A 12,279-nucleotide genomic window follows, 5' to 3' on the forward strand; every position below is an offset into this window, starting at 1 on the left:
ACGGCCCCCCCCCACCACGAGCACTTCAGTCTTGGAGTCATTCAACTTCAGGCAGTTGTTGGACATACAGGAGGCCAGCTCCTGCATGCAAGCACTGAAGTTGGCGGCCGCAATTCCGGGTGCCCGTGACAGGGAGATGGCCAGCTGTGTGTCGTCATTGTAAGATACTAGTTGGATATCATATCTTTCCACAATAGTGGCTACAGGGGAGGCGTAAAGGTTAAACAGGGTGGGGCTTAGGGCAGAGCCTTGGGGAACCCCTTAATCGAGATTGAACCTCCTAGAGTAGTGTTCGCCCTGTCTGACCTGAAAGCCCCTCCCCGTCAAAAAGGACTTTATCCATCTGAGTGCCACCCCATTTATTCCACCCTTGTTGAGACACTGTAGCAAGATGGAGTGTGCTACAGTGTCAAAGGCGGCACTTAGGTCGAGCAAGATGAGTGCCATAGTTTGTCCCTCATCTACCCCTTGCCTGATGGTCTCAGTGGCCAGGAGCAGCGCAGACTCCGTGGAGTGGCGTGAGCGAAATCCAAACTGAGTGGGATGAAGAAGATTGGATTCATCCACATAAGTCATAAGTTGGAAATTGACAACCTTTTCTGCCACTTTGGGCATGTAAGGGAGAAGGGAAAAAAGGTCTCAAGTTGTCCATCCTGTCCCAGCTGAGGTTCGGTTTCTTTTGGAGCGGGAGCACAATTGCTTGCTTCCACTTTTTAGGCACAGTGCCGGTCTTAAAAGAGAGATCGAGAACTTCTCTAATGCAAGGTTCGAGGGTTTCAATACTTCCTCCAAGAAGTTTCGGTGAGGTCGGATCACAAGGGGTCCCCAATTTAATAGAGCGACAAATCGGCTGAAGCTCATTAGAGGATAGAATGATAAAATTGCCTAACCAATTTGTGCATTCCTCTAACTGTAGGTTTTCCCTGAACTCTGTTGCCTTTTCCTTACCCCCTGTAAAAGCGGAATAGATATTGGCCACTTTCTCAGAGAAGTAGGTGGCAATGCGATTGCAGGACTCAACTGAGAACAAGGAAGGGTCGACAGAAGAGCTACAGATGGAGATTTCTTTATAGATTTTAAATAGCTCCTTGGTGGAATTATGAGCTTCTCCAATCCTACCTGAGAAGTAGTTAGTTTTTGCACGCCTGATTAGATTGTGATATTCCCTGTGTCTGCCTATATATCTCAGATTGGCTTGGTCTAGATAGGCCACCCCCCATTGCCTTTCTAGTTTCTTGCATTCCGCTTTAACTAGACGAAGTTCTTCGCTAAACCAAGGGGCCGATTTGTGAGGTCTGCTAGAGGGTTTTTTTTGGCAGAGGAGGGCTGTGTCGTCGAGGGCAATGGTAAAGAGCTCATCAAGTCTGTCGGACGCTGTGACAGCATCTTCCCCACCTGGTCTACCACCTTTGGTGAGGGCAGAGTCGAATTTGGCTTTAGAAAACTTAGTCCATTTGCAACTCAGGTATTTAGCGTTATAAGGCTTTAGGGCATTACTTGCAGGGACAGTTATTGTGAAGGGAACTACAAAGTGGTCGGACCACGGAACAGGAACTGGAGACTGGACTTTTACACCATCCCAGTTGGCAAATATAGGATCCAACAAGTGGCCCTTTAGATGGGTGGGGGCTTTATATCCAATGGATAATTGGAGGGATAGAAGTTGCTGGTAGAAGTCAGTAACTGCTTTGTCTGCTAGATTGTCTAAGTGGATATTAAGATCGCCTAGAAGCAGAAACGTATCCCTACGGAGGACAGTCTCTGTGATGCCATCAGTCAAGCAGGTAATAAACTGGGTAGAGGGGCCAGGAGGACGATAGATCAATATGCCATTCACCATATTCCCCGTGTTAACCTTGATGGAAAAGGTTCCTATCTCGCTATCGGCGATGGAAAAAGGTTCAAGTTGGCAAATCAATGGCTGTTTGAAAATTATCGCTATCCCCCCAGCTCTACCTCCAACCCTGTCCAAATGAACCATAGCGTATTCCGCAGGAAGAGAAGCCACTATGTCCGGCCCAGAATTGGAATCAAGCCAGGTTTCTGTGAGAAACAATAGATCAAGTTTCATATCTGATAGTAGTTCATGAATATCAAGGCTATGTTTCCTCATGGATCTGGTGTTAAGTAACCCGCACGTAATCCTAGTGTGCTCCACCCTGGGTGGGGGTCTGGTCAACCAAGTATATTGACACACTTTGCAGCTGTTGGTGTCCTCTGCATTAAGATTGTGGAGACAATCTTTAGCGTAGTCGGGACAAAGGTCCCGGAGTTGTTGTGCATTTCAACATATCCTAGACCCAGTTTGGTCAGGGGTCATGGCCCCTGTCCCCAGACGTCTGCAGACGGGCGCAGACAGGCCTGCCTTTGGCGCGCCTTTGGCGCCCCGCCGGCGCCCCCGCTGCAACCGTCCGCTGCGCCTCCTGTATAAGGGTGCCATTTTATCCACTCCAGGGCGGGAGTGCGGGCGGGGCTTAGCGCTAGAATGCTAGCGCTAAGTGCTATATGGCCAAGTCTGAGCTGGGGTTGTGTGGAGCGCAAATAAACGATGGATTTAGGCCCAGATCTCTGTACTGTGGTGAATGTATGACATTGTTCTGAATTCTGAAGTCGAACACCAGCAGCACCCACCTCAAGTGCATCCTGCTCAACACCCGCTCCGTCCACAGACACGCCATCGAACTCTGGAACCTTCTAGACGCCACAGCCCCTGACGTTGCCTTCCTCACGGAGACCTGGATGAACGCCTCTTCAGCTCCCGACATCGCCATCGCTATCCCAGAGGGCTACAAGATCGTCCGGAGGGACCGAAACGCCAACCAGATGGGAGGAGGCATCGCCATCATCCACAGGAGCACCATCCGTCTCACGACCAGCACCGACAACACCCTGACCAGCGCCGAACACCTGCATTTCCAGATCCACACCAACCCGAACACCACCCTCAGAGGCACCCTGATCTACCGACCCCCTGGACCACGCACGCAATTCAGCGAGGACATCGCCGACTTCGTCAGCCCGCATGCCCTCCCCTCCGCTGACTACATCCTCCTGGTAGACCACAAATTCCATCTGGAGAACAACAACGACCGCAACACCAGCACCCTGCTCGACAACCTCGCCAACCTGGGACTCAAGCAACTGGTGTCCACCCCCACCAACCTCGCCGGACACACACTCGACGCAGTCTTCTCTTCCAGCACAGACATCGACTTCAGCCACGCCACAGAGCTTCAATGGACGGACCACAGCTGCGCCCACTTCACCTTCAAGAGAACGACGACCCACCAACACCAGCAACAGGCCGCCCGCAGAAGCTGGAACAAGATCACAGCAGACCAGCTCGCCACCTCCCTGAGCCAGCACCCTCCTGCCAGCTCAGCGAACCCCAGCCAGGCCGCCGACAACCTCACGAAGTGGATCAGCAACTGCGCGGACGAACTCGCCCCACTGAGGACCCCGCCTAGCAGACCCGGCAGCAAGAAGGCCCCATGGTTCACCGACGAACTCAAGAGCTCCAAGAAGAACTGCCGAGCCCTCGAGAAAGTCTGGAGAAGTGAACCGACACCGGACAACAGGACCTCCTTCAAACTTGCCACCCGGAAACACCACCAGCTGATCCGCGCCGCCAAGAAAACAGCATTCAAGGACCGGTTGGACAACAACGCACACAACTGCAAGGAACTCTTCAACATCGTGAAAGAGCTTTCCAACCCCAGCGCAGGAAACAACGACATCACCCCATCGCAAGACCTCTGCAACTCCCTCGCTTCATACTTCCACAACAAGATCGCGGACATACACAACAGCTTCAACAACCAACCAACGCACACCATGACCGAACAACCACCCTCCACGCCTGGACCCCGATCAGCACCGAAGACACCATCCGCACGATGAACTCCATCCACTCCGGATCACCGACCGACCCCTGCCCTCACCACGTCTTCAACAAGGCCGACGCTGTCATCGCACCCCACCTGCGAGACACCATCAACACATCCTTCGACACCACCATCTTCCCTGAGAGCTGGAAACACGCCGAACTCAGCGCTCTACTCAAGAAACCAACAGCGGACCCCACCGACCTCAAGAATTACCGCCCCATCTCGCTCCTCCCGTTTCCAGCCAAAGTCATCGAGAAGACCGTCAACAAGCAGATGGCCGCCTTCCTCGAGACGCGCCCTCATCGCCGCCACCAATGACATCCGAGCCCTGATGGACAATGGAGAAACAGCGGCCCTCATCCTCCTAGACCTCTCCGCGGCATTCGACACGGTCTGCCACCGCACCCTAGTACGGCGCCTCAGCAACATCGGAATCCAGGACAAGGCGCTGGAATGGATCATCTCCTTCCTCGACGGAAGAACACAGAGAGTCCGCCTACCACCGTACAAGTCAGAGGCCTCCGAAGTCATCTGCGGCGTCCCCCAAGGATCATCTCTGAGCCCCACCCTCTTCAACGTCTACATGAGCCCCCTCGCGGCCATCGTACGCAAACACAACCTCAGCATAATCTCCTACGCCGACGACACCCAGCTGATCCTCTCCCTGACCAACGACCCCGCCTCCGCCAGAGCCAACCTGCACGAAGGGATGAAAGAGGTAGCCGAGTGGATGACGACCAGCCGCCTGAAACTGAACTCGGACAAGATGGAGGTCCTCATCCTGGGCTCCTCACCCTCCGCCTGGGACGACTCCTGGTGGCCTCCCGCCCTGGGCACCGCACCCAAACCGACAGACCATGCACGCAACCTGGGCTTCATCCTGGACTCCTCCCTCTCCATGACCAGGCAAGTCAACAACGTCTCCTCGGCGTGCTTCAACATCCTACGCATGCTACGGAAGATCTTCTGGTGGATCCCCACCGAGACCAGGAAGACCGTCACCCAGGCCCTCGTCACCAGCCGACTGGACTACGGCAACGCCCTCTACGCCGGTACCACCACCAAGCTCCAGAAGAGACTCCAGCGGATCCAGAACGCCTCAGCCAGACTCATCCTCGACATCCCACGAACCAGCCACATCTCCGGACATCTGAGAGACCTTCACTGGCTCCCCGTCAACAAAAGAATCACCTTCCGCCTCCTCACCCACGCACACAAAGCCCTACACGACCAAGGCCCGAGCTACCTCAACAGCCGAGTCAACTTCTACGCTCCCAAACGCCACCTCCGATCAGCCAACCACGCCCTCGCCGCCGTCCCCCGCATCCGAAGAGCGACTACAGGAGGAAGGTCCTTCTCCTACCTGGCCGCCAAGACCTGGAACTCCCTCCCGACCGACCTGCGCCTGACCCAAGACCACCTCTCCTTCAGGAAGAAGCTGAAGACCTGGCTGTTCGAGCAGTAGCGGCACCCCCCCCCCCCCCCCCCCCCCCAGCGCCTTGAGACACTACGGGTATGTAGCGCGCTTTATAAGTGTCACTGATTGAATTCTGTCCATCAACTGTTGTTTTTGCAATTGACGCCCCGAGTGGGATGGGTATGCTCAGACGTGAGTCCCATGAGCTCCACACCACTGGAGTCAAGGTAACCTGGCTGAAGACGGCTGATAGCCAGAAACCGGTCCTAGGATGCTTAATTATGGTCCAGGAAAGACAGGGCTTGGCAGTTCGGGCTGGACTGTCCCCATGAGGCACAGGGTAAAGGCTGATTTGCATATGGCCATGTCTGAACTGGGGTGGGGTGGAGTGCAAAAAAACTATGGATTTAGGCCCAGATCTCTGTACTGGGGTGAATGTATGACATTGTTCTGCATTCTGTCCATCAACTGTTGTTTTTGCAATTGTCACCCCGAGTGGGATGGGTATGCTCAGACGTGAGTCCCATGCTCTCCACACCACTGGAGTCAAGCTATCCAGGCTGAAGGCAGCTGATAGCTATAAACCGGTCCTAGGATGCTTGATTCCGGTCCAGGAAAGACAGGGCTTGGCAGTTCGGGCTGGACTGTTCCCATGAGGCACAGGGTCAAGGCTGATTTGCATTTGGCCATGTCTGAACTGGGGTGGTGTGGATTGCAAAACAATTATGGATTTAGGCCCAGATCTCTGTACTGGGGTGAATGTATGACATTGTTCTGCATTCTGTCCATCAACCGTTGTTTTTGCAATTGTCACCCCGAGTGAAATGGGTATGCTCACACGTGAGTCCCATGCTCTCCACACCACTGGAGTCAAGCTATCCTGGCTGAAGATGGCTGAAAGCCAGAAACCGGTCCAAGGATGCTTGATTCCGGTCCAGGAAAGACATGGCTTGACAGTTCGGGCTGGACTGTTCCCATGAGGCACAGGGTCAAGGCTGATTTGCATATGGCTATGTCTGAACTGGGGTGGTGTGGAGTGCAAAACAACGATGGATTTAGGCCCAGATCTCTGTACTGGGGTGAATGTATGACATTGTTCTGTATTCTGTCCATCAAGTGTTGTTTTTGCAATTGTCACCCCTAGTGGGATGGGTATGCTCAGACCTGAGTCCCATGCTCTCCACACCACTGGAGTCAAGCTATCCTGGCTGAAGACGGCTGATAGCCAGAAACCGGTCCTAGGATGCTTGATTCCGGTCCAGGTAAGACATGGCTTGGCAGTTCGGGCTGGACTGTTCGAGCGGAGGAGGACTCCTGACACTTGACTTGGTTTCACTGCTGAGCTGCCCAGCCACAATACCATAGGCGTGGAGGCGGCGGCGCCCACACCCAAAGCACCCCAGACCCAGCGAAACCGCAGCCTTTGAAGACAAGACAAAAGACGACAGAAGCAAAGGTAAGAGTAGCCGTCACAACATCAGTCTCCACTGTAAATTGTATATGCATGATGCAATTTTTTTCTCCATCATATGGCTCTTATACATTGCAGTCGGGCAACTAGCAGTCGGGCAACTAGAGCCAAATTTCAGAGGGGGGGCTGGAAAATATTTCAGGAGGGGCTCATTCTTCCAACCACGGACAGAGTGGCTGTAAGAAGGGGTGAACACACAACAAAAGCCTCATTTACAGTAAATGGTCTTTTGAAGACCTGTTAAGTACTTGGGTGCGGCTGCAATTTGATGATCGCCAGCCCGCGAAGCTCTCTACCCCGGGCTGACACACACGACGGGGCGGCTGAAGCCCCGTGAGCCCAATGGGTGTAGGCCGCCTGATACATTGTGCGTTCATACAACTATTATTTTTTTAATTGGTCACGTGGCCCTCCCAGCTCTGTTTTGCTTTATTTTTTTGGAATATATGCTTTCTGGTTCATCGCATTTGCTCCCTCCTAATTCTCCCATTACGTTTAATATTTATTACTGCATCACGTGACACTCCCAAGCCTGTATTCTTTTGACATGATGCCTACATGGTTGTAATAGTTATTGCTGCATCATATGGCCCTCCCAGACCTCTATTTCAATTAATGTTTAGGAGTACAATCGAGTAACGTTTAGAACACTATGACAAATGTAGGATGTTGTTTAAAGTTTTTCAACAGAAGATTCGTTATTTTGAATACATATGCCATTCATATTCACGTTTTCGAATACTTGTAAGTCTAAACAAATGTAATTGGATTGTAATGTAAACCTATTCATGATTGCAGGTACCTTTTAAGAAAATGGACATTCTTCTTAGTCCGACAAATACTGGCTGTCATTTGATACTTCTGGTAAGTGCAAGTTTTTCAACATTTATTTGTCCGTTTTCAAAGTTATTGTTCAAAAATATAACTGCTTGTAATAGTTTAAACTGTCTAAATTTTTTATCAAATAATTTAAAGGCTAATCTTTTAAAATATTTTGTAATGTATCCGTAACATGTAAACTCTCCATACTAAAAATCATATTTCTATAATATTTTATATATTTTCCAAACCTTTAACAAAGACAATCGTTCATGATTCCCAGAGTAACACAATTCAAACCTATCAAGAGTTTTTATTATATTGAAGTTCACTTTTCCTTACAAAATCTTTTCCCTATCTCTTTATTATTTATTATATTGCACAAATATAAAATTGCCAATATAATTTCTCTTTATGAAATTAAAAAAAGCAAAACATTTCACATAACCATTCGCATCTCTCTAAAAGGTTTTTCTACAGCAATTGAACCGTCCCGACTATGACCAATGGCAGTTAGTCATCTTAGGGCCATATGTATCAAGAAAATTCGCATTCGCAAAGGCCAAAATTCGCAGAATTTCAGCCTTTGCGAATGCAAATGTGCTAAAAGGTATGTATAAAGCAAAATCAGGTGCAAAACAAGGAATCGCTAAATTTGTGATTCCTTATTTTGCAATTGCATTTAAGGAATCACACATTTTGCGATTCCTTAAATGCAATGTATGAAGATTTTTTTTTTGCAAAATGCCCTTAAGGAATCGCAAATTACCACCAACTTTTAGTTGGTGGTAAGTTGCGAATTATTTGAAAAATGCAAATTTTTCAAAGTGCCATGTGACGCACCTACATGCCCTTAGGGCATGTATGTGTGCTACATGTGCACCCATACATATTTCAGGGATGCAACAGGGTGTCCTTTGGACACCCCTGCACCCTTGAAATTTGAGATTAGCAAGTATTCCGTTAATTGTGACTCGCAAATTGCGATTGGCAATTAAGGAATACCTCCCCATTCATTCCTATGGGCTTAGAGGCAATGAATGGGAAAACATTCTCAATTTGGGATTAGCAATTAGCGAATCGCAAATTGAAAATGCAATTTCAAAGGTTCAGGGCTGTCCAAAGGACACCCTGTTGCACACCTGAAATCTGCATATGGGTACATCTTGCACACACACATGCCCTAAAGTGGAACTTTGAAAAATGCACTTTAGTGTATTTATCAATGGTTTTGCAAATTACCATGAAGGTCAACTTCATGGTAATTTGCTACTCCTATTAGGGGAATCGCTTTTTTTTTTAGTTTGATGCAATGAATTTAAGGAATCTCTATTTGGGACTCCTTAAATGCAATCGCAATTTAAGGAATCTCAATTTAGAGATTCCTTAATTGTGATTTTTAGGTCTCGACCTCTGCCAATGCGCTTGCGCATTGCAGATGTCAAGACTAATAGAGTTGGATCCCCGAAAGCTAAACCAGGCGGATTGCGTTGAGTGCATGTGCCCGTGCACGCGCTTTCCATTTGCTCTCCGAGCCGCCTGCCTTGCATCATTGCATCAGACCCTCCACAGCAATGGCGAGAGCTTTACTTCAAAGGGATCTGCTCCCCAGTCCCCTGCTTCACACTTCAAAGGAATGCGTCCCCCGCCCACGCAATGCCAGGAGCATTTCCCGCCTCCTTTTAATTCCATTTCGCGGCCGCTTTTCATTTCATTTCGCGGCCGCTTTTAAGTATCCTGCGTGTCTTTTGCGCTTGTTTATTCATCTGATTCCTAGCATATGGCATGTACTGAACAGTTATGTATAAACCTGGCAGAATGGGTGTACTTTGAACTTCTTGGTTTTTTTTTTGCAAGCACGCATTTGTCCTGATCAGAATTGGTGGAAAGCATCAAACCACCAGATACTTAATGCCACCGCAATCTCTTTTTGATTCATTTAGTCTTTTTCGTCTATTTATTTCTTGAAAGCGAATCATTTTCTCCCGTTACTATCTGTATTTGAAGAGAATTCGCTCACAACGGGGTCGGCTTTGAAAGTAACATTTACTGCCTGTTGACAGCAATGCCATCAGTTTTTTTTTACGCCGTTGGAATGTGCTCGCTTTCCATAAACTTCCTCCATGGTTCCTCCCTTCAGGCGATATTATATGGCATTCCTAGATGCGTGTTTCCTTTAGTGACAGCGCCTCGGTAATTCTGGTCTAAGGACCCCTGTGTGGTGCTCTGTGGTGGTCTGTGTTCTCTGGCATATTTAAAGGCTTGGTGACTCTGCCCCATGGCTGTCCCTCTGTCCCTAAGACAGGGTACTGAGCACCTAAAATTCAGAAGGCAACTGAAAACCGTCTTATTTAAAAATGAGATCTAGCATCTGCTCCAATTCACAATTCACATCTTCTGTTTAGTCGGCTCCATAAGCGCAGAGATACTCCATCTGGAGTTGATTCAAGCGCTATAAAAACCAGCAAATAAATAAATAAATAAACACACTCTCTCCACAGGCCCCAACATCAAAAGAGCTAAGCTGAGACCACTGGAAATTGGAACCACAGGGTTCTGTATATCAACTTCACTACTGTGATGGGCAGTGATTTCTTTCCATAATGCATTTTTTCTGAAGATCTGGCAGGTGTGTCTCTCTGTGCATGTAATGGGGAAGCACAGCAAGATGGCTCTTTATTTGCAGCACCACCACAGCATCACTCAGCACCACCATAGCACCACTCAGCACCACCACAGCATCACTCAGCACCACCACTGCACCACTCAGCACTACCACAGCATCACTCAGCATCACCACATCATCACTTAGCGCTACCCCAGCATCACTCAGCGCTACCCCAGCATCACTCAGCACCACCACATTATCACTCAGCACCACCACATTATCACTCAGCACTACCACAGCACCACTCCGCACCAACACAGCATCACTCAGCGCCACCACAGCACCACTCAGCACCACCACAGCATCACTCAGCACCCCCACAGCATCACTCAGCACCACCACAGCATCACTCAGCACCACCACAGCATCACTCTGGAACACTAGAGCATCACTCTGGAATACCACAGCATCACTATGCGCTACCACAGCATCATTGTGCGCCACTACAGCATCACTCCGGGCCTCCCAAGCATCACTCAGGGCCTCCACAGCATCACTCAGGGCCTCCACAGCATCACTCAGGGCCTCCAGAGCATCACTCACGGCCTCCACAGCATCACTCACGGCCTCCACAGCATCACTCACGGTCTCCACAGCATCACTCACGGCCTCCACAGCATCACCCACGGCCTCCACAGCATCACTCAGGGCACCACAACATCACTATGCGCTACCACAGCATCACTGAACGCCAGAGCATCACTCGCCGCCACCACAACATCACTCCGCGCCATCACAGCATCAATCTGTGCAACCATTCAACAACAACTGTTTCAAATATGTTCTCTCAATGTTTCAAGCTTTATTACAAATGTCACAAAAAAGATGTTCATATTTCACTTCTGTTCTTGGATTTTCGTCACAATAAAATACACTAAACATAATTTTCACAAAAGTTATTTACAAAAGTTTAAGCTATTGCCATTATAAATTACAATCACTTTTATTTAAGTATCAATTATTTAAAAAAATTAAAAGCCATTGTAATTTGTTATATCAATACACCTAAGTCACGTAACATGTTGCATTACAAATGCTAGAGGTGTCATATTTGCGAAAGTTATAACTATTGGCATTGTAAATGACAAAGCTTTTAATTTAGCTATTTTCAAAACCAACACATAAATACAAAAATTGTCATTTACAAGACCAATAGCTCAAACCTTCATAATGCGAGACCTATGGTATTGCAAATGCTTGTTGCATTTGGGATGATGCATCCCAAATGCAAAAATACCGGTCACAAAGGTGCAGATTCTGAGAATCTGCCCGTTTGCGACCGTTTTTTTTTGCTTTATGCAACTTCTTTAAAATAGTCGTAAACACCAATGAGGGTTTTCAAGGATAACATTTATTAACATCTACCAAACTAATCTATAGTGCCCGTTGGAAGGATATTGCTATTTGCATATCATTTTGTCTCATCACTACTATGGTCCTAACACGGTTGCTCTGAAACCTCTGATTGGTTTTCAACCCCAATCCTAATACAAACAATTACTATTCTTTTGAATAGTTGTGACAGCTCCATTTCTTTCATTTTAAAACACTTGCAACATGTATAATAATTTGCAAACTAACTTTTCAATGGTTAGCATTGCTATTATGATGCGCTAATATACATCTTTTTTACATTTACAGTCGGTTAAAAAATATTGTGGTGTCTGCAACCAAAAAGCTTCAGCAACTTATACAGAAAAAGTTATGGTAAGAATCTTTTCTGAGTTGCATCCACTATGTTGGAAAGCTGACTATGAACCATCAAGGATGTGGAATTCCTATAGCCCGATGCACAGGACATATTGTTTGTGTCCTTGGCACATGTAGGCCCAAATCCCAGCAGCACAAACCCTATGGCTGCCAATTAGCAGTACCACACAATGGGTCAGAGAAGGGCACTGTCTGCAGTTAACGCAATATGTTTGCCCATATATTAATGCTGTTCAAACCTGTATTTATGGTTCATTATTTGAATGCCTTTATTACTCGGGTGCAGAATCTAAGTAAATGTTGTAAC

The 12,279-nt window shown here is 48.1% G+C and overlaps 1 long non-coding RNA gene across 2 annotated transcripts in view; it reads left to right on the forward strand.

The window, feature by feature from the left end:
• LOC147733722 (uncharacterized) overlaps positions 1 to 12,279 on the forward strand; it is a 248,223-nt gene that overhangs the window by 127,071 nt on the left and 108,873 nt on the right. For both annotated transcript variants that reach the window (XR_015308749.1, XR_015308750.1), the window contains exon 2: positions 7,574 to 7,639. This is a non-coding gene — a long non-coding RNA (uncharacterized LOC147733722). The remainder of the gene's footprint in view (positions 1 to 7,573; positions 7,640 to 12,279) is intronic.

The sequence above is a fragment of the Lissotriton vulgaris genome, chromosome 2_1 (genome assembly GCF_964263255.1).
Source record: "Lissotriton vulgaris chromosome 2_1, aLisVul1.2, whole genome shotgun sequence".
NCBI classification, from domain to species: domain Eukaryota; kingdom Metazoa; phylum Chordata; class Amphibia; order Caudata; family Salamandridae; genus Lissotriton; species Lissotriton vulgaris.